Below are 26,981 nucleotides of genomic sequence, written 5' to 3'. Positions count from 1 at the left end.
TTTCTCCTTTTTTCCTTTATTTTTTTTACTAGAAACCACACATACACCCTTCAAATTAATTTAATATCAACAGTTTTAGGTATCTTCTGAAAAAATAAGATGTCTTTAATATCAAAGCTAGAGCTTTTCCATAATATGAAATTGTTCTAATATTTTTGTTTCTAATACATCAACATGGTTCTAGAATAACACTTTTTAATCACATGTATAATTAGGCCCTGGTATGAGGAATGTTCAAAACCAAATTATTATATTTCCAGCTTAGCTTTGTAGGGGACTGATTTATCAAAACTTCCCAAAAAATCTGGGGGAATCATCACATAGAAACATCAGCATTTGCTCAGCTCTTGCACAACCTAACCTCAATGCAGAAAATTCAAAATAATGCATGTCATAGCCATTTTTGCTGAACAGCAATGCAAAACCAACAGAAGAATCTCATTTAAATGTGCTTGTAAATTGTGTTGAGAGGAACTAGGCATGAAGTACAGTCAAATACAAATCAGTACAGGCACATATATTTCTTTTATATCCACTACATTTTTCTCTACGCTGACCACAAACTGACAAATTAGAAGTGACTTTTGTTTTAGGTATCGGAAATCAACAGAAATAAAAAAAAAAAATAGTGTTTCATAGGACTTCATGCAGTGAGTCTTTCTTCCTTGATGAATGATCATTTGTCTCCAAGGACAGCTAAAACCTTAGAGATTTAATGTGAAGTACAGAGAAATGGGGGTTGGAAAAACCCCACACCAGGATTTCTCCAAGTTAAAGTGTTTCCCATTACCAACAGCTCAGCATTTTGTGACTTATCCTTGATCCATCCCTCTGTCCTGCCAACGCCATTCTGTACCCATCCTTAGTTTACTTGACCTGACAGTAATGTAGTCCCATGAGTGTAGTCTTCACTTCTTAAAATCCTCTTCTAAAGTGCAATCTCCAACAAGAAGAAAAGAATTGGATTCTCAGATACTCTAGCAGAATAAAAAATAGCTGTCCTTTGGAAGACAGTGATAAGCAGATGGAAAATGCAGCTTGAGAGTTTTGTTAGCTTGGAACATTTCATTGCATGTTCTCAACAGCTGTTAAAGGAAATGAGTTAATTAGCAGAAATACTCAGCATGCATTTTATTTAGTAATGCTGATCAGTGAGTTTCAGGTAATATGTTCCCATTATGGTAGGCACCTTTAAAACGTACCTTCTCTTGTAAGAATGAGAATTTCAGAAGTGTTCATCATGGGACTACATTTAATCTAACTGAAATCATGTGGATACTACATTTTAGTTCAAAGACGGCAAATGAACCAGTATGTATACTTTGCAAATTAATTCTTTGCCCATTGTTGAATTTATATTAATAAACTAAAATAAAGGTGGCAGACAAGGTTTATACTTCTAAGAAAACCTTTATCCATAAGGGACAGTTTGAGTAGTTTTTTTAGCTAGGTAAGAATTAAGCACGAATCTAAAAACATTTTTACAAATGTGGAAATTTCACATCTTACTCTGGTCATTCTGGCACCATTTAACCTGTCTCCTATACAAGAAACCTGTATTTGGAGCATATTCTCATTTTCATGGTTTGAAATCTAAAAAATCTTGTTGGGTTTTTTTGAATGGACTTCTGCCTAGCCTCTTTTTAGAAAAGCAGCATATGGAATTGAACTCAAGGGGTCCTCCAAACAGCCCAAAATTGGTCTCTATGTCTTTATTGGAAAATCACTTGCTCATTTCTCAAATGGTCTCAGTTTGTTGTATACTATTTCCTTAGATATTGCTATATCTGTTTAGTATTTAAATTCCCTCTATTTTCTTCACATCATCTTAACAATGCTGGAATGTGTCTTCTCCTCTTATGTCCCTGAAATGCAATAGGCTTTACCTGATTCTTGTGTGGATACGATTGCAAACTTCAGGAGAAGAAAATTAACACATCAATACCTTCATCTTAAAATTTATAGAGAGCTGAGAAGATAGATGGAAGATGGAGAACAAATAACACACTCTGTTATCAATTCGTGCTGCTGCTCTAAATCCTCCATGATGTTGGAGGAAGAAAGACTGGGATGAAAACAAAAGTCTAAGGAATAATCAGTGTAGGACACATGACATGGATCAAGCCATTCTGCACCAAATAAAGTTCTGTGATAGTAGTCTGAGATAAGTTTTGTTGATAGCAGGACACTACTTTACAATTCAGCATTCCGTTAATATTTACCCCAAATTCAAGTGTCCCTCTTAGGTCACGCTGGGAACTTAATGAAAAAGAGATTTAAAATGGCCACTGAATTCCTTATATAAGTTGTCAATGAGATCTCCATAGGTTGTCACTTGCGTCTGATCCTTATACTGCTGTTCAGGCAGCATGAATTGAAAAAAAATTACTTTGAAGAAAAAGGGAAAAAATCTGCTTACTTGGGCTATAGTTACATTATTTCTGTGACATAAACCAAGGCTATTGTTAAAATACTCAGGCCCACACACCCCTCTGTAGTTTTTCTTTCTTTCTAGTTGCTCCTATTCCACTGGGAGAAAAAAAAATATATATTCCACTGAGTTCTATTATCTGATTAATTTTGCAGTCCTATGGATGTCAGTACTGATATTGAGAACTAACAGATGGAAATAGAAAGGAAGAATGGAAAATCCCTTTTGTGGCAACAGAGACACATGCTGGATGAATGTGGTAAGCTAGGTGGGAGCCTCTGCTTGCAAATAGCCTTTCTCACCTTGTATTTAATGTGCCTGAGACTTTGAAGTACCAAAGTAAGATCAGAGCAAATACAGGTAAAAGATTTACCTCCCTCACAAATCTGTGACACAGAAAGTATTCCCAAACCTGTAAGTAGAAAGAAAGCATCTGGTTGTCTTAGAAAATGACGTCACAATAGTACCAAGCTGTCTCTCCTTTTTTTTTTTGAAAATTGAAACCTTTGAAACCGTAAGTCTTTAATAGAGTGCATTTAACCAAGGCATTTTTCACATCAGATTTTGCAGGAGAGTGCAGAAAAGGCAGCCAGTAACTCTGCTGAGGACAGCATAAAACAGCTCATCAGTAGTGGTGATGTACCACAAGGTGCGGACGGAACAGCAGGAGGTGGTTTTGTTGCCTTCAGGTGGAGGACCATCTGTGTCATCAAGTGAAGGAGTTACAGAAGAATTTCAGCAGCCTGTGCAACACAAGAAATCACCAGAAAGAAATCAGTAGGACCTTCTCTGAGACTCTACAGTTATTAGAGGAGTCTAAATTCCCAGCTCTACTGAATGAGGTCTGGTAGAGCCTGTACTTGTGGGGATGGGAAATGGACTTGCCTATATGGAAAGGCTAGAAGCTCATGCCAATATCAGAAATAGCTTCACCTGCAGATTTGCAACTGTAGAAGAGGCTTAGTGCCCTGGAAGCAGGGCTGGGGCCCAATGAAACATTGAGCCTGAACCCTACAGCAGCATTAAGAAGTAGCCTCATATTTGTAGGCCTGATTTTATTTGGAAATTGAGCCAGCTCGATATCAGCTGGAGAGAAAACATAGCAGGGCACAAGCAATGAAAGAGGTCTCTTGAGTGCATTTATGATAACCTCCTGATGCAGATAGCCAGGGAACGGAGTCTGGGATGCTGGACCTCGTACTTACAAACAAGGAAGACAGGGCTGGAGATGTGAAGGATGGAGGCAGGTTTGATTGCAATTACCATGAGGTGGTTCCACTGAGGATCCAGGGAACAAGGCAAAAAGCAGGATCACAACCATGTAATTTAAGTGTATAATACAGATGTCAGTACTGGGGTCAGTATCACGTAATATTTTCTTTAGGGACTGGGTGCTGGGATTGAGTGCATGCTCAGCACTCCAGATGATACAAGGACAGGAGGAGTGCTTGATACACCAGATGGTTATGCTGAGCTTCTAGGGATTCAACAAGTTGGAGAAATTGGCCACTAGCAACCTCATTAAGCACATAAAAGGAAATTGCAAACTCCTGCACCTGGGGAGGAATAACCCCCATGCACCAGCATATGCTCAGGGCTGTCTGGCTAGAAGCATCTCTACAGAGAGGGACCTGAGGGTCTTGGTGGACAAGGAGCTGACCAGGAGCCAGCAGCAGTCACCTTTTCTGAAGGCCACCTGTGTCTTTTCAGCAAGAAAGGTCAAAACCTCCTTTGTTGTACTAGGAAGAGTATTACCAGAAAGTAAAGAAAGTTTTTCTCTCCCCTCTACTCAGGACTGGTGAAAGACATCTGGACTTCTATGCCCTTTTCTGAGCTCTCCAGCACAGAAAAGACATGGAGCTGCTGCCTTTAGTTCAGCAAAGGGTCACAAAGATGAATAAGAAATTGGAGCATCTTTCATATGAGGACAGACAACTGGAATTTTTCAGTGTGGAGAAGAGGTCTCAGGGTTTGATCTTATTAGTCTGCATAAGTACTGGAAGGGAGAGTGTAAAAAAGATGGGACCAGACTCCTCTTTGAAATATCTAGTGACAGGACCTTATAAGAAAAATACTTTTTTACTTCAAGGAGTGGCTTGAAAGGAACTGCTTCTGGAAGAATTGGCCCAGAAAGATTTGGGGTCATTATACTTGGAGGTCTTCAAACCCTGCCTGGTCATGGTCCTGGGCAACCTGTTCTAGGTGATCCTGCTTGAGTAGAGTCTTTGCACTACATGATCTTTATAAGTTTGTTACAGCATTATCCATTCTGTGATTCTGTGATTTGTGATTATTCCACAACTATAGGTAACTTACTAAAAAAAAAAAAAAAAAAAAAAAAGGAATAAAAAAGAAAAGAAAAAGAGAAAAAGAGGAAGGAAAAAAGAAAAAAGTCAAAAGGATGACAGAGCATTGTGCTATAAATCTCAGAAACTCAAACTATGCTGTGAAAAAAATCATTAAAATAATTTAAATAGTTTTGAATTTATTGAAGAAGTGTACAAGTTTTCGTTGCCTAAACATCAGTGTCAGGCAATGTGGGGTATTGTTCTTCAGCACAAATGTGCAGCCTATTAAATTCTGCATCTGTCCACACAATGGAGATATCTATGAAACCTTAGCATATCTCAAAATGGTATTAGGCACCTATGTTTAGACAGCTTAAATTCTTTCAAAAATACAAATTATTGGAAACAGATTTTTTATTAATTATGATTCGACAACAGGGGTTGGTACCCATTTAGCTGTGTTTGTCTTTTTTTTTCCAAAGCTATCTTAGAAATAGGTATTACTAAATATGATCACAATGAATGCTGGGAGCAAAGGAACTCCCTCCTTCATTATTTTATTTTTATCTCAGCAAACCCCTGAAGGGTTATAATAGGTCCTACAGGAATTGTAAAGTTCTTCTACATAATTTATTAAGCCTGTAGCAAAGTCAATCTTTTGCTTACTGACTTCATTCAGATACAAAATTCCTCCACAAATTATCAAAATTTATTCCAAATGTGGAATTTTATATTTTATACATAAGAGATGAAATATAAGATTTATAAGACAAAAAAATCACTGTTAAAGTGGTGACAAAAGCAGACTGATGAGACAAAAATTACTTTGACAAAGAGAGAATATTGACCAAAGAAAGATGAAGGAAAGGATAACAAAGTGACAGAAATCTTTTCTGTCTAAAAACATGTACTGCAATGATAAGCTTTAGAGAAAGCAGTGCTATTTAAAGTGGCTTTAAGTATTGCTTCAAAAAGCCTGGAGCTCTAAGCCTTGACCAAGATTTAATAGACTAGAAGGAGTGGTGACCCAGAAGACATTATTACTAGTCTTGCATTATTTAACATTTAAAAAAATAGTAAAAAGCCACTTTAAACCTCCAATTATAAACTGTCTTAAAATTCTGAATTATGTTTGGATTTTAAGGGTCATCCTCAGTGTAGTGGGTTCTTGATTTAGGAAACTACACTAATAGGATCACCCATTGTGACTCTCCTTCAGACAAACTTAATAACTTTTGGAGTACAGGAGGAAGGAAAAAGCTTCAAGATTCCTCTTGAGAGACAGGGATATTAGTGTCTCAAGTGGTTGTTTGAAGAATGTTGGATACACTTTAATGCCTTTGATATCTTTTTCATGATGTTTTATAAACCCCATTGAGCAGGTTCAGGTGAAATGGATTAAGTATCAGTAACTAGTTGGTACTAAAGCTAGGACTTGTTACCCTTTAAACATTATAATCTTCATGTAATCAACAGGTGGCTATGTTCTATTAATTGAATTAATTTTTGCAGAAGATAGCCAATTTATTACATTTTCTTTTAAAATGAAGCTGTCAATTTTCAGAAAATTGCAAATGGAAGAAGAATCTGCCCCTTCTGTAATTTTATCAGGTCATATCTAATGTCATCTCATTCCTTGGAAATAAGTACAAGCTGAATGTTCTCAGTGCAGCTCAGGAGGGATGACACAGAACTTTTTGTAAAGGAGCTTGTCATGATTACCCTCCACAATTCACATCAAGAACTCAAGAATTTTTCAACAAAATAGATCTTAAAGGCATCAACATTATTTCCACAACATTATTTTTTCACAACTTTGAAATAATATATTTACTGAGTGTGGAAAAAATCCATGGCTATGAAACCTGACTACACTATTAGTTACTCCAGTGTCTATATAAAATAGTTCCTATGCCTTCAGTGAAATGATCTGTAATTCAAATAAGTGCAGAAATAGAGGTTCAGTCCTTTAACTAGACTTTGTCCCAAATTCAGATTTTGCAGTGTCTTTCAAATATTATTAACAACTAAGACAAAAGAAATATTACAATGTTAGTCTTATTTTTCTTATTTTCTTGTCTATCTGTTTTTGAGTAAATATGTCATGGAACTACATCTGAAATATGAAAAAAGAGAAAACAACTGTGAAATAACAGTAAAATAATGTAGTTGCATATTTTTTTAAAAACAAGTAAGGTTGATGTGCCACTTTGCTTTGATCATACCTATTTTCTTATATTAATATAAAAGCAGAACAAAATCACACATCTTCATAAATAAAGGCTTGAAACAAAAACCTAAACTATTCCTACATAAATTAGATTTAAGTAACAGAAATTTCATGGAAATACAGGACTACATCCTATATCAGGATGAATAAGCTTTAAAATGGTTTTTTGTGAACGTTTTGTTCAAGTTTCCCCCCTAATAGTATGGAAAAATTAACCATTAATTTATAACTTATCTTTTTTTTCATATTTATTTTCATGCATGAGGTATGACACAATGTGAGTAGTTTTACACTGCGTAATTGTTTTGAAAATTATTATGCTAGTTCTGAATAAACAGGCTTCAGGTTTTTGAGATCACGTAGTGATGTTAGAGTGTTATTGCATGGTCCAGCTGATAGACACTGCTTCTTTAACTGTGTTACTTGTATTGTGTATGGTATGAATGAGCTCATCTGGAGCTACTCTCAGCCTCTTGTACGACACTTCATTTTGTAACAGAGATATGTTGGGTGGTATTCTGATCAAATGTAGACAACTACTCTGTATATTAATGATCACAGTCTTTCCCATCAATGGAGAAAAACAGCTACTTCTATAAGACAATTCATCTTGCCCTAAAATAGATGCCTAAATTAGGTCAAATGAATAGTAGTCTGAAAGAGACCATTTTTCTCAGCTGACAGACTGACTGACAGTCACTAATGAAGTCTAGAGAGAGCAGCGTAAATGCAATGTTCGTGTTGTGTACTGCTAAGTTGGTTGAGGTGTGTCCCATATACCTTGTGAGTATGTATGTAGTATATTTGGGTAAGATCTTTTGTAGTGCTGAGAACTTGTTTTGTACAAGGAAACACTTAATTTAAAAAAACCAGATACTTAATTTAATTGTATAAATATTCATGTTTGTTGTTGAAGGGCTGCTTATTTGCTTAAAATTAGATGCTGATACGAATAAGTAATTCGTGGTAATTCTATAAATAGATCCACTTTAATATTTTCAGCAATTAATTGAACTACTAGTACAACAGTGGATGTCACTTTACAATGAAAGGTATTACAGTGAAAAAAGGGCAGATCTCACTCATGTCACGGATGTCAAGGATGAATTATTTCTTGTTACCTACATCATAATAGCTGTATCCTGATATAAAAAAATCTGATTTGGCATTCAGAATTTCTGATTCACCCCATAACTTGTTTTCAAGAATTTACAGAGGCCTAACTAGCAAAGAAAGACGTTCCCAGCATTTACCCATCATAAATGAGGAGATTACCATTGAAATATGGAAAGCCAGCCTCCAATTACTGTGGGGAAAATATTTGAATGCCATATTTGAAGACATACTATATAAATTGATCCAGAATTTAAATGTGTGAACTCACAGACTGTTTGGAGAAAAAAAGAAATAGGGAACTGTAAATAGATTAAATGATTCAAAGCAAGAAAACAAGAAAGCATAGCAAAAAACCTACCAGTGACTAGAGATTCAGTCATGACAAAGGGCACCATCATAGCCTCAAATATTTTATTTCCTGAAATTTGTGTGAAATAATAACAGTCTGCAAATATTTTTACATTTTCACATTTAAAATTCCAAAAAGAATTATCGAATTAACAAAGCACTATGATTATAATCTTCTCCTTGAAGAACAAGTATGGAATAGAAAAATTTGAGCCTTGTTTTTCTGAATATCCTGTGGCCCCAGCCCAGGGCGAGTTGCCATTTTGCCTTTGTTTGGGAAACCATGTCAGATACTGTCTTTGGGAGGTGTTTTTGTTTGTTCAGTGGTGAATACCCTTTTGTGGATAAAATCTCTCTCTTTTTGTACATTATCTTATTAATATTGTTGTGGTTATTGCAATTGTGATTCAAACATATAATCTCTTCTAGTGTTCCTCCATTATTGGAAGGGGCAGGGGAACAAGGGAGCAGCTTGAATGGATTTCATTTTCTAGCTGGGTTTTAAACCAGAACACCCTCATTCTGAAAGATGGGGTGCATTCACATCTTCCATATTGGTCCATGGGAATTATAATTAATACTCATTGATTTGTAATACAAAGTGCTAAAACCTCTAAAGATTGAAACAAATGATAAAGAAAAGCTAAATTTGTCATTTTCCTTTCTGAGCAATATTTACATCCCGAACAAGCACTTTATTTCATCATATGTGTTTGAAAATATTATTAACCCTAGAGGCAAATGGAAGGAAATATGATTTACCCAGTGTCACTGTCTGGAGACTCAAATATCTTGAATACAATCAATCGACTGTGTGGAAAAGCTAGTTAATGTAAACACTTTTATTTTCATTTTTCTATGTTAATGCCTCTTTACATTGCAAGGCAAAAACTGAGAAAATACTCTGAGACACCATAAAATTTATGCAGAAGGTTTTAATTTGACACCAACTTTTTACTTGTATGAATTAATGATGATTTAATTATCCCTACTTAATGTACTGAGTTTGTAAACTGTTTGATGTACATTCAAGGTAAACATCACCCAAAGCACACAGAATTGTTCCGGCTCTCGCACCAGCTCCTATTTTATTAACATTCACCGGCATTTTGGAAGCAGTGTTAACATTGAGCTTACTGTTAGTCATGTTCTTTTATTGTTATTTTGATCAAAAAAAAGGGGCACCCCCTCCCCTTAACAGAATACCTCAGCTTTATCTTAAGTTTCTAAAATTACATACATAGCTTCTTTCCCCTTAAATCAAATATATTCAGTATAACAAGTTCTATATTATTTTGGGGTCTGTGTTCAAGCAGTTATTTTGTGATTATGATATTTAATGAACCAATGGCCTAAGAGAATCAGAAAAGTCTCCAAATCTATTGCTAACTTTATAAATATCACAGTTTGTGGATTTCCTGGTTTCACTGCCAACTATTTAATGTTACCAGCCTGCTTTTAATGAGCATTGGACTTAAATCCTTGTACCAATATGCACCATATTTCTCAAGTGTGACATATCACAGTCACAGTTGCATTAATGAGATTGGGAAACTTTGCAGTTCCAGGAAAGAACTTTAACTGAGTTTGTTTTAGAGCTTGATACAAGGCCTGAGGCTTGAAATTTGTGGAATAATTCCCCTCAGTCAATGTTTCTGTCTCAACATGTATGTAAACATTAGTTATAGTAGGTAAATATCATGGGTGACAATGAACATAATTCCTATAAAATCTGCTGTATTGGAATAAGTTTTATTTAGACAGCAGTGCAATTTTCAGAATTGATGTATACATTCAACAGATTTCAATTGGAAACTCTCAAATATCTTTTCAACCTACAGGTACACATCAAATATTATATTACTGAATAAATTTAAATAATGGCATCTGACAATATCTCTGCAAGAATTCCTTAGAAAGCTATTTAACTCAAATATGATTGGACATTTGTTAAACCAATTTTTTTTTAATTCTAAATCACTGAAACACTATTGAATGTAATCTGTGATAGACTGTAAGGATTGCTGGCTTGAAACATTTTGTGCATGTGTGTGGGAGAAGTGGCAAGGTCAGGCCTTGCCTGTTTGAGGCTCTGCCCTGCACAACCCATGGCCTCCTGACCTGTATCCCAGCCCTACAGTGGCCACCAATCCCTGGCACATCAGAGGCAATGCTCTACACCTGCCCATGGAAACCCTGTCCCAGCTCCTGAGTGGCCAAATAACCAGAAGTCCCACCTGGGGGCAGGGCCTAGGAAAGATAAAGGATATTTAACCCAGGAACTGCAGTAAGCATATGTCTTGACCCCACCTCCTCTGGGAATTTTTATCAGCAGAACACCTGTGGAACCAGGAGTAGCAGCTATACTTATTTTTTTTCTATATCTTTTCTGTCTTTTTTTTCTCTTTCTTCTTCTCTCTTGGAGTTTTTAGTAACTTAAAATTGAATGGGTTTAGGGTTTGCTAAGTTGAATGGGTCAAGTTAATGCTTTGTGAAATGCTTTATGTTGATTGACTGCTGCTCTAAACTTTTGCCAAAGCTCTCTGAGTTTCCAGCAAAGTTCTTTTTGCTGTTTTGAGCTCTTAACAATATCATATCAGTATTTCTCTTGTGTATCTAACTCTGAGTGCATGAAAAGTCATAAGCCCTTTTAAGAGTTTTGTCTAGTGAGGTTTTTTGGGGCCTTATCTATATGTCAGTTCATGTATGAGTAAATGGAAGATGACAGAAAAGTGATTTTACATTGATGTTCCCGCAAAATTCTAGATCTACATTTTTCTTCTCATTTAAATATGATTGGGTGGAGCTGTTATCCAAATGGCCTTTATTCATTATTTTCTAGTTTAAATTAAGCAGAAATAATGATTCTCAGTGGAAAGTAGCATTTAGAGTGGGAATACCACATTTTTTGAAAGACAGGTATATTCCATATTGTGCAATAAATTTGAATCAACTCATCTGTAAGGTAACTATAACTACATCAGTCACAATAAAACATTTTCAAAATAATGCTTAAGTCATCTCATAAGAAGACTTTGTGTTCTTACTAGATAGTTAGAACAACTTTTTTTGGGTTGTGTCTCTTCTGAGCTAACGGTTTTTAATTATGTACATGTAAACATCACTGATTGCACCTACTCCCACTTACATACCCTATTTTGCTTTCCCTCTAAGTGAAATTCAATTCCTTCTAACTTAATATTGACTTTCCCTTCTATGCATTGACAGGAATGTTTCTGTTAGACGCTCTCACAGCTTTTATATTTAGTAGCTGAAAGGCAGAACAGTAGATGAGCTTCAGCTGTGAAATTCACTACTTCCATATGGAGCACTCACTGCTCTATTTGCTGAAAGCAAAATTTATTGCAGAATCAAGGCACCTGTAAGTTCAGGGCTGTAAAACACAGGGTCTAACTTCCAATACAGAGTTAAGAACCAAAAATTTTGAGAAAAATACTCTAGGTTCTTATACAATATGAGAAAATCTAACACATTATAAAAATCTTATATGTGATGAAAAATAACTAACAAGGAAATCTGTGTATCCAAAACATTTCTCAAGTTTAGAATTGCTGGTATTCTTGAATATTTGAAGTTGAGGTGAAACAGCTTTCAGTAGCTGGAAAAGAAAGTGAATATCTTTTAACAGTTTATATCTTAAAGTAAAAAAAAAGATCATTCTTGTCATCCACATATCTTGGTATTTTGAAGTACAGAATAATAACTTCTTTTCTCAGAAGTGTTGTATAATAATGAAAAAAACCTTTCAAATCTGACATCTCAAGCATCCCTAAACTCTGCTTGCCATTCCATTAGGAAAAAAAAAAATAAAGCCACAACAGTCATCTCAAACAAACATATTTTATCCCAGAGCTTTCAGACTACTAGATGTTCTATACAGTTGCGTAAAGTTTCTTAATCTCTAATTCCAGGAAGTTTATAAGTTGACTGTGCATCTTTTGCTGGTGATCTGTAATCATGGTATTAATAAATTTGTATTCTGTATCCTGCAAAAAAGAAATCACAGGAAAAAAATTCTGTGCTCAGGGAATAGTCATTTATTTATTTATTTCAAAAGATGACACTTCTTTTTCCTTCTTGTTAATGCATGCAAATTTTTATTTGTTGTTACTCTGCAGTAACAACTGAAAAACCCAAGCAATGCAAGAGCAACACATCTAGATCCCAGGTGCATTTTGTACCTCCCTGAATACTTGTCCTCCACATTAACTGACAACCTGTTGAATGAAATTGCTGTGAAGTGCTCTCCTGATTTCCACTTTTGCCATACTCCCTCATAAATGGCATCAACTGTTATGACTTTGTGGTAGCTGTGGTGATTCCTGAGGGGATGTGGGAGTATATAATTGAATGTCACATAATTTTGTTTAAGTCATTTAATATATAGCTCTTGGAAGTGATGGACATGATCTTTCATAACCTAAAGTTGGTAAGTGAAGAGTGAAATACGAAGACTGAGGCGCACAGAGAAGTTCACAGAGGTCCACCTCTACTATAAGGGCAGATGTGCACACTTGTCAACAGTGGGAATTTTTTAAAATATATTTTAAAAATAAATATTGTTAATTCAAATAGCTACATTTCAGAAGCATATCTAACCTTCAAACTAAAAAATGTAAATAATCATCTATAACAATATGAGCAAAAAAAATAATTCTCCCCTATGATTGCTTAAAAGCTATAGATCCAAAATTATACAAGTTGCAATTCTTATTTATCCAGTTACAGTTGTCTTTATTAATTGATTACCTGTACAGTTTAGTGTACACACTACATTTATACAGGAAAATAAAGAAACATCTGAGTTGCTTTCAAAGTATATTAAATTTAACTAATTAGGAATGTAAAAGCAGGAGAGCTATGAGAGGCAGTAAAGGTCTGTAGAAATGCTTAATTATATCCATTAACTTTCCCCCCAAATGAGCTTAACTTTTTTTCTGATTCTGTGTCCTGAGTTTTGTGTATACATTTAAAAAGCACAGGAGAGAGCTAAAGGACAAGAAAATTATCATACTCTCTCTATATATAGTCACTGTATTTTCTCTATTAGTAATGACTTCTATATAACACAAATATATTTTGTTGAAGCCTAAGTACATCTTTAAACAGCAACCATGATTTTATATAAAAGATACTAATCAGTTGATCTATTATTTCAATATTTCCAAGGAACTTTCCTTTTTGATAGCAAGGAGGAATTTCCAACATAGTAGTAAAAGATACAAATATAGTATGAAGTGATAATGTGTGATCTATTTGTTTGACAGGAAATGACAAATCTTTCAGGCCTAAAGTGTTTGAGCCATTGCACAGTAAAAAGGAGAGCTACTCAGTTTTGTACATATCACTTTACTCAGCTAAATTTGACAATTAAATTCCCTTTAGCAAACCAATAATTTAAATAATAACCAAATTGTATAGCTACATGGCATTAAAACTAAATTTTGCTCATTATTTTCTTTTGTGTAAATAATTTTGAAAGCTGCAATAAATAACTTGTCTTCCAAAAAACAAGATATCATAAGTAAAATACATGTGGAATTTTGGCAGTAATCTTCAGGTTTTGGTATTTTGCTGCACCTGTTTTCCACACTAGAAGGCTTAACAAGCTTAATAAAAACAATTTTATTTTACACTTCTGTATCAAAAGATGTACACAGTTTTCATGCCACAGTTTCCAATTGGTGACATGCAATTATATAAAATATAAACCAGTTTTTAGTTGAAGATTAATCAGCAGTCCCAGTTTGTCACAGGTTTTCTGCGTGACCTTCATCACATTGCCTATGCCAGTTGGAGGAAGGAATTTAATCACCTCATGGTTTTTAAAGCAAAGTTTGGAGTTTATTTACTATTCATTATTCTTTGTTTCTTCTATTTGAATTATTTCATTAATCCAAAAGAGGGTTGCAGAAACTATTGTGACTTAGGTGATCAATCACTTAGAATGAATAATAAAGAGCCATTGTGAACAACTCAAGGACACCTGCCAACAGGTAAAGTGTTTGACATATCTTTGTTTCTTTTTGACTGCAATTGTCTCAGGTGTTTTAGTTCTTTGCCTGCATGTGTTTAGAGTTTGAATCTCACGATTTTTCTGATCTGGCATCAGGATTTAGCATGTCATGCTGTTCCTTGTCATTTTACCAGTGAAGTTTGATACTAGAATTCCTTTCTTTTGAGAAGTGGTGGCTAATAATATGGAATCATACTTACTTGTGCATTAGGCTGGTAACTCTTAGTTCTCCTTTCTGAGTTCTTGCTTATGTTCCAGCAAGTGTTTTGGACTAAAGAATCAATGACTCTATGCCTCAGGCAGAACCAGAGGCCAGACTCTAGAACTCTCCTTTTTTTTTAAAACATTATCTAATATTCTATCATTATCAATGTCTGATTTAAAATGTCTGCGAAAAAGGCATTTCTAGAAGGACTTCTATTTGTCAATACAAACCACCTCATCTTCTTTTCTGACACTATTTCCAACTGTACCTTATTTATTTCATCAGGGATGTTTCTGTATCACAACCTAGCTAAGTCATTGGCATAACCCTAAAAAAAAGGCACCTCCATATAGCATAACAAATTAGTGATTTTTTTGAATAATGATTTTGATTTAGAAACTTGCACTGATCTTTTCAGCTTTTCAACAAAATGTTGAAAGCTATTTCTTGTACATGTTACTTTCCATAAATAGTCAGCCTGGCTTTAAGAATGCTCTTTACATAAGGAAAATTAACTACAATAAAATTTAAAGCTGTAAAACTTGTCTGTGTGACAATAACCTAATTTTGAGTTATGTCTCTGTAAACTTCCAACATTCTTTTGCAGGATACATCAACATAATCAACTTCTAAAATAAGTAAAAAAAATTGAAAAGGTATTGGAAGTAAACTTGCCTATCTCCTTGTTGGCAAGCTGTTCAGTATAAAACCGTAGAAAATTATTTTTCTCTGATACCTTTTAACCTTTTTCAGATCTGTTTTAAATCCAGAAGTTTTTTTTTCTTTTCCAGGGTAATGAGAAGGAAAACATTATACAGGTAGATATACACCTCTGTCCATTCTTGATTCTATTCTTGCTTACTTAAGTCAAAATTTTACATACATTTTAATTCAGAAATACGGCTTTATGCAGTCTTACAATTTGTGTTTTGGTTTTTTTGGGTTTTTTTTTTTTTTGGTATGCATGACCTAATGAGGCCTTCTATGAGAAAGAGGTTTGCTTTTGAGTACAAGACCTAGTTCTGGTATTATAAATAATTTGGTCCAGCATATCTTTTCCACAGTAATTATACAAAGAACAGAAATGTTCTAATTTTGCAAGACAAAATTTTATCTTTCAGAACAGTCATAGTTATGAAGAATTTTTTTGAGAACTAACTTGAGTCTTAGAATCAAGTCTTAATGCTGTACACCAAAATGGCTGCTCTATTTGCAGGTTTCAAGTAGTTGCCATTTCCAGTCTGAGAACGTTAGTTTTCTTCAAAAATATATATAAAAAAATAGATATATAAAAAAAAGAGCAATATTTTCACAGTATGTTTTTCTGGTTCTCAGTCAGAACTACAGTGAGTGCACTGATTATTCATCACAGTTAGGCAGTAGAGTACTGTAATCACTGTCTGAAAATCTGTAGTTATATACTTGTAGCACAAATAAGCAAGAAAACAGCTGATGCCTCAGCAATGTCAGAAAATTCAACAAGTGGTCAGAATCAAGGGAAAAAAACAAATGAGTTTTGAATTCAGAGAACAAAAATCTTGTTTGTAGCTAAACATTCCTTATAGCCTTTGTTATGATATTGTCTCTCTCAACCACTTTGTTTTTCTAATGAAGTTTGCATTTTAAAAATAAAAATTATTTCTATGATTTATAATCTAATATTAGGAAAAAGGAGGAAAGTAGAAAAAGGGAAAGAGAGCTGCACTAAAATCATGGTGCCGTTTTTTTGTAAATTGAGTAAAGTTTTGCTTTTTGCTTGTGACTAAGAAGTGGCTCCTCAGAGAGTAACCTTGAGAGGTGTCCCTGCTCAGGGAGAAATCCTGTCATGCAGCCTGCAGCTGTGCAGGGAAGCTCAGTGGGCCCTGGGACGTCCACTGGTTATGGAATAAGAGAATTAATTTATAGTCATATTTGCATACCAACTAATGATGATAGTTTCTTCCATATGTGATTTGAGTCAGACCTTGACCAGCATTATGGTTAGGTAGGCTCATTGCTCCTATTGGACCTTGGCTATTGTGCTGTTATCTGTCTCCCCCAAAATTTGCTTTGAGGATCCATTATGACCATCCCTGTCACAAGGAGATACACAATACTTGCTCTTGAAAACAAATTCCTTTGGGGGCTGAAGTCCTCAGAAAATTTCCTATCAATTTTCCAACAGCTGTGAGCTTACTGTAGTATATACAGCTCTGCAAACTCTCCTTCAGGGAACTGGCACTTAAGCAGTGACTAGCAAGCTTACAAAATACTTTTTAGTATTTGGGGCAGAAAAACACAGCTAAAACATATTTTACATGCCTGCAGTCTGTTAATTGTTTTATTATATCTGGAATATTGGTTTTGGGATGCTGGCAGTTTAATACACAAACATAAAATTATTTTATTAAAAAATAAAATTGTAAAAGAAAGATGGAATTTCAGAACAAGATCTTGTCTCAGGAGACTAACTGGAGACACACTTTTGAAATTTGTCTTGGCATTTCTTCCCCTGTCAATGTGTTCAACCATAGCCAATGGACTATCCATCATCCTAGGGTTATGCATGTCAGAACTTCAAGGAGGAATATATGGCAGATTTGAAGAGTCATTCTTTATTCAGTATAAATCACACAGTGAATGAGAACAGCTCCACTCCACTCCACTCCTGCAGATGCCCAGTGTATTTTACACAGGCTTCAACAGGAGCATTTTCACCTTGCAAATTACGGCTTAATATGGGTGACTACATTGTATTACCTCAGCTACAGCTCTGCAAAGAGTCACTCCTCTCCCATTCTTTTTCTCATACCTGGTCTAAAAGAGCAGCAACTTCTTTTAAAGTTTAATAACATGACATGTTTTTTCTTTTTCTTTGCATGATCTTAAAGGCCTTTTCCAACCTTAATGATTCTATGATATTACTCTCAGAGTTATGGTCTGCCCAACAACATACAGGTGTGTATGTATATATATATAAAACAGACTCTATAATGTGTTATATCTGTCTGTCTGTATGTATATCAACATATACATATAACATACTCTTTAATATACACCATATGTAAAATACTTTGCTTGCTCATGATCTGTTTTAAAAGACCACCCTCAGTCATTAATTCTTTACTGCTGAGACAAAAAGACTGGAAATTAATTTTTTATATGATTAATTACTTGTCTTTCTGAGTCTAAAATGGAATAAAAGCTATGCTTCAGATAAAAATTTTGCATATTTGACATCTGCTAAAGGATGAACTAGACTCCATTGTCTAAAAAGGCAAAGCAATATAGGGACAGGCTCTTCATTTTTTTTCCATTAAAAACGTATTTTATAGCATACTAAACCAAATAACTCTATGCCCTTTCTATGACTTTTCTAGATATAGACTAGAAGAAGAAAATAAAATTTCCTCTTTTCAGGTCTTAATCATATCTCTGCTTTCCACTAATAATGTAGGGGAACTCCAGTAGTGAAGCAAACTGAAAATGCATTTACTCAGGCAGTTCACTACTGAAAGTTAGCTTAGCATTTCATCAAATACAGATACATAGGTGGTGACCTTAGCTGGTTAAGCAATTTGCTTTATTTAAAATTTCAGCTACAGATACAATTCTTCTTTTATTAAATTTCTGTATTTCTTGATTTTTGATCTCAATCAATAATATGAACTTGGAGTCTGAAAAGGTCATAACAAACATTCTGTACATTTCCATATCTGAACACACTTTGCTAATGCTCTCACTGACTCATTAGTAAGGTCAAGTTGTTCCTTTTCATAACAACAAGTACCACATTTCTAAGGAAACATGTTCCTTCATTTTTAATGCAATTTGACAGTTTTGACAGGGAAAGATAATGACAGTCTAAAATAGCTTTCAAAAAAGTTCAAAGACTAAAAAAAGATATATGCATGCCACATAGCTTTGAACTGTTCAAGAAATTGAAACAAAATAATTTATTTATGCTGCCGTATGAATGCAGATAATATGCATCTGCTATCAAAAGGGTGAGACTCTCAAATGTTAGTTACTGGTAGTTGTATTTAGCAACAAAAGCAGATTATCCTTTCTTGTTGCAAAGAAGTGTTTGAGCTGACCATTTCAACACACTCTTGCTTGTTGCTAGCTTCCCCTGTTCTAATTCAGGTTACTGACCCTTAAATCTAAATGTTATGGATCTCTGGAGTAATCAATTTCTTTGCTTTGCACGTGTAGTGGTGTAACCACGGCCAATAACTAAGCACCACACAAGTGCTCACTCAGTACCGCCCACAATGGAAGGGAGGGAGAATCAGATGGGTAAAAGTGAGAAAACTTGTGGGTTGAGATGCAAACAGTTTAAAGCTGTACAAAAAAAAAAAAAAGTAAGCCAACAAAGAGAGAGGAACAAGACAGTCACTTTTCATAAGACTGAATGTCTCTACGCCACTTTTAGAATTCTGCAATCTTTTTTGTGGTGCAAAGCTTCATAGAATGACATCTGCTCTGAATATTGCCTTGCCCTGTTAAAATAACTGATGAAATTTTATACAGACACATCTTATCTATAGCTATACATCTCTTGAACTGCAAGATTTCACTCTGATTTTACTTAATTTAGTCATCCTTGGCAGCTTTGTTAAAAAATTTCACATCTACCAATGTGAAATGTTATTCTTACATTCAAATTCCCAATTGTCATAGAACAAAAAAATGCTAAAGCTTGAAATTCTGATTTTGTAAAATGTAGACAGCCATACACAGACACTCAGGAACAAATGAAAACACAAGATTTTTCAGCACTACCAGATAACAAAGATGGATTTCAGGGAATCATTCTGGAATTCAGGCTATCCTACAAACAGTCATGCTGACAGAACTGTTATGTTTAGTAGAAAAAATTTAAGGTGAAGTGTGGAATTTCTACTTTTTCACAATAAATTCAGTAAGCAAAGTTTAACCTATGAAACTTTACATGAAATCACTATCATGATCATAAAAATAAAAAAAAATGAGGTAAAAATACTTCACTTTTTTAACATTCATAGGACTTAATATTTCTTTACCCTTACTTTACATATTTAAGTTTGTAATTAAAAATAAAATATTTTAAAATGTATTTTAAAAGAGTAAGTATCGAGCACATAATCTACATTTGGATTTTAAGCAAAAAAAAGTGAAGCTCACTAATTTCTCTCTTTATATTACAGTGGTTGGGATGATCAGAATTTTATGTTTAGAATAGAGATGAGCGTTCATTTTGAACATGAATTTATTTTTGTGTCTGGGATTTGAACTCCATCATAGGCATACAGGTCTTGGATTTACTTTGGATAAAGCAAAAAAGGGAAAAAATGAAAGAAAAAGGTTATATTTCTTCAAATATTACTTTAAGAGTTAATATTAAGAATAAAGATATTTTGTAAGTTCTGATATAATACTGTGATTTTACTCATATTTCTAAGATGTTAGAATAATAAAAAGAATTATAGAATAGAATAGTACAATTAATTGGGTCTGTAATAGATGTCCTGAGATAATTTCTTCTCATTCTGTCACTTGTTACCTGGGAGAAGAGACTGACCCCCGCCTTGCTACAGCCTCCCTTCAGGTAGTGGTGCAGAGTGATCAGGTCCCCCCTGAGCCTACTTTTCTCCAGGCTAAAAAACATCTCCCTCCCTCTACTACTCCTCGTGAAACCTGTACACCAGACCCTTCACCGGCTTTGTCGATCTTCTTCGAACTTGACTAATACCCAACCACTTTTTATTCGATAAGATGCAGACTGATTACAGTATTGTAAATGTCAAAACATGATCTGCTCCATAGAGTAATCTTAAAACTCAGACCTAGTAGTAAAAACAGTGTCTACAGTGTTAAAAACAGACAGAGAAACACTTCTGTCAAAATAATCTGAACATTTTTTTGTGTCATTTCAAAGAATACACTGTAGAATAAACTTTGACATATCTTTACTGCTTTCTGTTTGGAAGAGAAAGAACTTTATTGAAAATGACGCAGTCCTGGTTAATTATTTATTTGTGCAAGTATAACAGAGGCCTACTGGACACATGGGTGAATTACAAGTGTGTTAGAATGGTGTGTAATTGGTAATGTCAATACTATCAGATGCTGCAGGAACACTGTATTTGGCAGAAGAAAACTGTGTTCTTTTTACTGCAGAGACTAATTAGTTGTGGAATAACAGCTCCAGATAACTTTGAAATCCCCATCTAAAAGTATTTGGCAATTCAGCAACAAATATTTTGACTTTTATTTCAGAAATTATGTACACTGGGTCACATTCTATAGCTTTCCCTGGTTAATGTTCTGTAACTTGCTTTGCCTCTCTAGATATGAATATTGCTATCTGAACCTGTTAATTGGCTATGTGTTGTCTGAATAAGACATTCAGTCCATGAAGAGAAACAGAAAAATTATTCCCTTTTCTTAGTACCTGGATTTATTAAAAAAGGTATTGGTTGAAAAAGGAATAAAACTTTTAAATGTTTGTCAACCGTTTATTTAATGTTACAGATACTTTTTCTGATCCCAAAGAATTCAGAATGTAAACAAATACTTTTGGAATTCGACTTATCATACAGATAATTTTCAAACTGTTTTCCTAAATCACTGTTTGTTTTCATCTTCACCTTTACCTGAACCACTAGAATAAATTCAATCTGCTTCAAGTAAAAAAAATAAAATAATAAAAAAAGCTAAATCTACCTTCTTAATGCATTTAGTATGGATGCATTTTAGTATAGATGGGCCTAAATCAAACTACACTTCAGGGTTTTTAAAGTGGCAACATGTTGCTAGATGTAATTTTCTCCTTGTATTTCTGTTTCAGTTTGAAACAAGTTATACACTGTACCTCAAAGAGAAAATGTTTTCACAAGACTTCCAGCCCCAGAGTGGCTAAAATTTCTATAGCAATTTAGAAAATACAGACACATAAAGGCGGTATGTGTCCTGGTCCACTTTGACCAGTCTCCAGAGTCCATGCCAAGTGGGATGCAGTCCAGCAACGTTCATGAGATGTCTGAAATCCAACTCAGTGTAGCAGCAAGATGCAAGTAATTTTCTTCTGCTGTAAAATCTAGACCTCTAAAAGCCTAGAAACAACTGTACAGTGTCCAGTTGATTGTTTTAAGGTATTATTTGTATTGGTGGTTAAAATAACACTTAAAGCAGTCAGACATAGTGAGACAAAATGAACTTTTAGGGAGTCCAGTTCACATGTCTTGCCTTTGAGAAGAGGGACCTAAATGTCAGGCAACAGAGTGTGAGGCTTGTACAGGGTAAAGGCTTTGTTCTACCACTTAAGTCTGGACCAGAAGATATCTCTAAGAAGGTATTAATACAAATTCTCACAAGTTCATATCTTAATACTGACCTTTGAAGTACATGTGAATTTGCATTTAAGCATGAAAGATACCTATGTGATACATTATATGACAGGATTATTTAAAACACGGCAGTTTTGTGCTGAGAATAACTACCAAAATTATTTAAGACAAGAACACAAGGGAAATATAATTTTTTTTTTTTTTTTTTTACCTGACATCTTGACCTCTTTGCAATTAAAAAGATAGGGCAATTGAACTAATTGAAGAAACTGTAGGCATGTTTCCATGTCATAGACTGGCCACCTAGGGGGTAAATATTTTAATTTCTTATGGAAAACAAACACTTAAAGCTATGATAAAAAGGTACACATTTTGCCAAACATCTAGAACAGGATTTGGCATGCTTCTGTAATGTGCAATACAAGTTCCAATTCTGTAAGTTACTACATGCATCTGCGCAGAGACAGTAGCTATCACAGGATTTACAGCGGTCTCATGCCTTTCAGAAGCAGAAAGAAACTCTGGAATCTTCCAGGACATCTTAAATGACACAAAGCATTGTGTTTAAGCAACTGAATCATACTCCAGACTTTTTCTGATTATTAAAAAAGCTAGGTGAATCAACTCAAATGTAGGTATTTGCAACTTAGCTGGGCACCTCAGGTTATAAGAAATGGAATTTCGTGTAATGACTATCATTGGAGTGGGTAAAGGCCTCACACTGAGTTCAATCAGGGCAATTAAAGCCTCTTTGGACACTGAGGGTGTGGACAGTCTACTCCAATAAGGTACTGTCTCTTTTTAACCGAACATGGTTTGCTACAAGTTTATATTTTCATTGCAGCATGCTGGCAGCATACTTAGGGCATGTTTGCAGAGCCTAGATACATGATATAGCAGGTAAAAAGAAGCCTGTTGACTGTCTTTTTATTTAATTTATTCAAAAGAGCTAAAAAATATTCTAAACTTGTCATTTTAGAGATGTTGTGCATACCCACAATTAGAATATTAGAGTTGTAGGCATGTGTGGGGCAAATATAGCCACTGTATAAGGCAGCATCCAAGCAGTTAATTCGAGGATCTCACGCTGGCCTGATTAACAAAATAATCAGACAGTCACCTGAGAAGTTTTATAGGACTTGACCTTTATTTCATTAACATCGTATTTGAAAATATTTGTGTATGTGCACATGTGGCCACTGAAATTTTTCCATGTCCTAGAATTTTTGAACTACTTATTCCCAGGTTTTATTCATGATGGCTCAAAAGCTTTAATAGTAAGTTGTGAGGACAAGATAAATTGGAATAAAATATTGTCTATTTTAAAATTGAACGTCCCCAATTAATTTTCTGTACAATCCCCTTTATTTCATTATGGGCAAATCAGACTGATCTTGGTAATCTGAAATTTAGTTGAGAAGCAGAGAATCCTGAGAATGACTGAAGCAAGGAGACAACATCAAATAAGTAAGAAAGTACTACAACTCTAAAAGTAAAAAAAAAAAGTAAGCTGAGTTAAAAAATGACCATTTCTTCCTCATTGACTACAGGGATTTATTATAGCTAATGGTAGATAGCTTAGGCTGCATTTATACTGTAGGGTAAGCATGCAGCTTGGTATGTTTTACCAGATAACCTGGTTGTCTAGACTGGACAACTTATTTGCATGTACTGCAGCTCCTTTCTATGCCAGGATTGTTTTTGCCAGGAAAAAAAAAAAATTAGTAATAAAATTCCTGATATTTTTACAGCAGTTTTTTCTCAGTTACTATTCTCTCCCTATTTAGATTTAAGACGTCATATTATTTGGAAACACTCTTAAAGATGGCACCTGTCAGTAAGTTAGATACACTTTCTCTTAATTTTTAGTATACATTTACTAGTTTTAATCAAAGGAAGGTTCTGAGTTGCAAGTCTACTACTCTTTCATCACAGTTTCTCAGAGCAGCTCATGACATGACACTTTCCTTAGTCTTAGTATCAAATGTTTAAAAACGCTTGGGGTTTTCTCTGAGAAATCTGATCAAAAGAAATTTAAATGGAAGTACTAAACTTATGTTTTAATTTCTTATTATTTTTCTACTCATAAAAAATAGTAATACCAATAATAACTAAACTTCAAAAATACACACTTGTTGCTCATCCTTGCCCACTTTATGGCAAAACAATTGTTGCTAAAGAGATGAGAAATCAACTTAAAATGGGATGAAAACATCTAACAATGATTATCTAAGGAGTGCATCAGAAAAGTATTTCTGGAGAATATAAAATGCAAAATTTAAAAGTAAAAAGCATTGTAAAAATATTTATTTCTCTTATTAAACCAGAATTCCAAAAAAGCTGAAAAATTTTGTCATGGAAGATATGCTACAAACACTGGTTAATCACCAGTTCAGGCTGATAAAAGTAGCAAATCAATGAAAATTCCATTTCCCATTGGCATGCTAGTTCAAAATAGTTTTTGAAGTTATTCTGCAGATAATTTTTTTTTTTTTTTTAATTTTGAAGGGATTTTTTCAATTCTGCGATTTTAAAATACAAAAAGTTATCTTTTTTTTGTTGCACCACAGTATAAGTGGGCTTTTTATACCCTGAGCAGCTGGGACTGTTCTCTGAAAACTTATAGTGCATCACAGTATGGAGTAAAATGCATTCTACTAAGTATTACCAGGCATAAAAGTAATAAAAGATTGATTTTTTTTTTTCTCTAGGCAGAGTACAGTACATGTAAATCAAAAAAGTTAGCCTCCTGAGAATCAGCTCATCCCTGATTCTGCTTACAGTAAGGCTGAAACGTTTTGCTATAAAGCTGATAACAATTAATGGCAGCTACCACACTACTTACAGATTTCAGCCTGGCATATTCACGGTGGAATAAAAGTTCACCTTCTCAAGTGGTAGGAGTGTGAGGGAGCATTATTCACTATCACTATGTAAGGCTGCCTATATATCCTGGGGAAATTCTTGCCATGTTTGGCATATATTAATATCTTATTTGAAAAGGAGCTTTTGAAATGAAATTGCAGCTGTTTTCTTTTTTAAAATTTAATTGTAGTATGCCTGCAGTCCCTACAAAATCTTTTCAATCCTGAAAAGATATTAGTTATTATTAGAGTGATAAATTCTACCATAAAAATTATGAATTTTACTTGCATTTAGCAGATTTCATGTCCATTTTTCTGGACGATTCTTTCTTCTTTTACTTTTATGGAAATAAATTGAACATTTCTAACTAGCTTCCTCAATAGCATTATTTAGTATGTGTTTTTCACATGTCATTTGGTTAGTTGCTTCTTTAAATTAAACGAGACCAGTTCATTGTTTTGTTGAGATTTTTTCCTTACTCATGATTATTTGCTCAGTATGTCCCATTGCTTATTAAAATGCAAGAAAAAAAGTTCATTAGGCTAATTCTTCTAGAGAACACAGAGTATTTTGCCTAAAAGTGAAAAACTCTTTATTTTTTTATGGCTGTTTATCAATGGGAATATGCTCTTCATGGTAAGACTACCTGTATTTCAGTTAGATAACACTGAATATTTTAATAAAGACTAGATAATAAATAATACTAGACAACTGGTAATATATTCAAAATATTAAAAAATGTATTTAATATTGATATGCATTATTATTTTTATTATTATTATTGTTATTATTATTATTAAAAATATTAGAAAAAGCATACTGTCCTAAGTTTCCATTGTGAGTATTTAAAAATGTTTATGTATTACAGTAATAAATATTACTGTGTCCAGCAGCCATAGGGAGGAGGAGAGAAGATCCAGCAGGCAGGAATTGTGCAGCAAGATTGATTTATTTAATTATTTTACCAAATCTTTTATAGACTTTTTTCTTCGTAGTCTAATTGGACAAAGGATCAGCCATCCCTTGGGGTGATTGGCCAAAATCCTAAAACACCCATTATCAAAATATTTTCCTACTGTACTATAAACAAAGTTCTACAAGGTTGCAGGTGTTCATGGTTTATAAACTCTGTGAATATCTTCTGTGAGAGAGAAAAGCCTCTCACGGACAGAAAAAAACAAGAAAATTCCTTGCTAACAGCATTTTTGTATCCACATTTATGAAACCATGGTGTGAATTTAGGGCCTTTTACATATATAAAAGCAATGTAAATTATATAAGGATTTTATTATACCACAGTAATGAAGCAAAGAGGTAAGACTGAAAGTTAGGGCAGGATTCCGCTGTCCACATGTAGATGTCTAGTGTCATTTGAGGTCTCTTGGATTATCAAGGATATTCATGTAGGTTTGACAAATACAACACTGATTTTTTGACAGACTCATGACTTTTTATCTAATCCTAGTGAGGTCTGGTGAAACACTGGAGGTCACCAAAACCAAAGAAAAAAACCTATTAGTAGCTGAATCCTACCCTTGGGAAGCATTCTGGTGAGTTTTTACAAGGGAAAGCAGTCTAAGGACGGTAAGACAGAGAAACTCTCCTTTAAAAGGTTGCCTACACTAACATCCAAAAGTGTTTGAAATCGACCTATGTGTAACCTTCAGTGGTTACATGTAGACCAAATTTAAGACTCTCGGTGAGCTCAGTGTCCAAGCACCCACCAGGATCAGTAGAATGACAACGGACTGCATGTAACCTAGACATCTGAGCCTACTCCAAAATGAGTCACGTGGAGTGGCATGCTGTTCTCTGCATGAAGGCATCTACTAATTTCTAGGCACCATGAGGTACCTTTCCCAGATTCCTCCTTGCTCTAGAAGGAGGTAGATCTTTTACATTTCCTTTGTTTACATGGCAAAGTTATGGTAGCAGCAGGGTAGGAGAGGGGCGCTGCTTGTTGCAGGGGTGGCTACTGTGAGGAGCCCCCGTGTCCAGGAGAGCCAATGCCAGCCGGTTGCGAGACATAGCCACTCCTGGCCAAGACTGAGCCTATCAGCAACAGGGGTAGTGCCTCTGGGATAAGAGATTCAAGAAGGGGAAAAAATCTCTGCACAACTTCAGTCCAGAGCAGAAGAGTGAGAATAGAAG

Source organism: Corvus hawaiiensis, chromosome 2, assembly GCF_020740725.1.
Source record: "Corvus hawaiiensis isolate bCorHaw1 chromosome 2, bCorHaw1.pri.cur, whole genome shotgun sequence".
Lineage (NCBI taxonomy): Eukaryota > Metazoa > Chordata > Aves > Passeriformes > Corvidae > Corvus > Corvus hawaiiensis.
The sequence above is the reverse complement of the archived record's forward strand: the minus strand, read 5'-3'. Positions refer to the sequence as shown.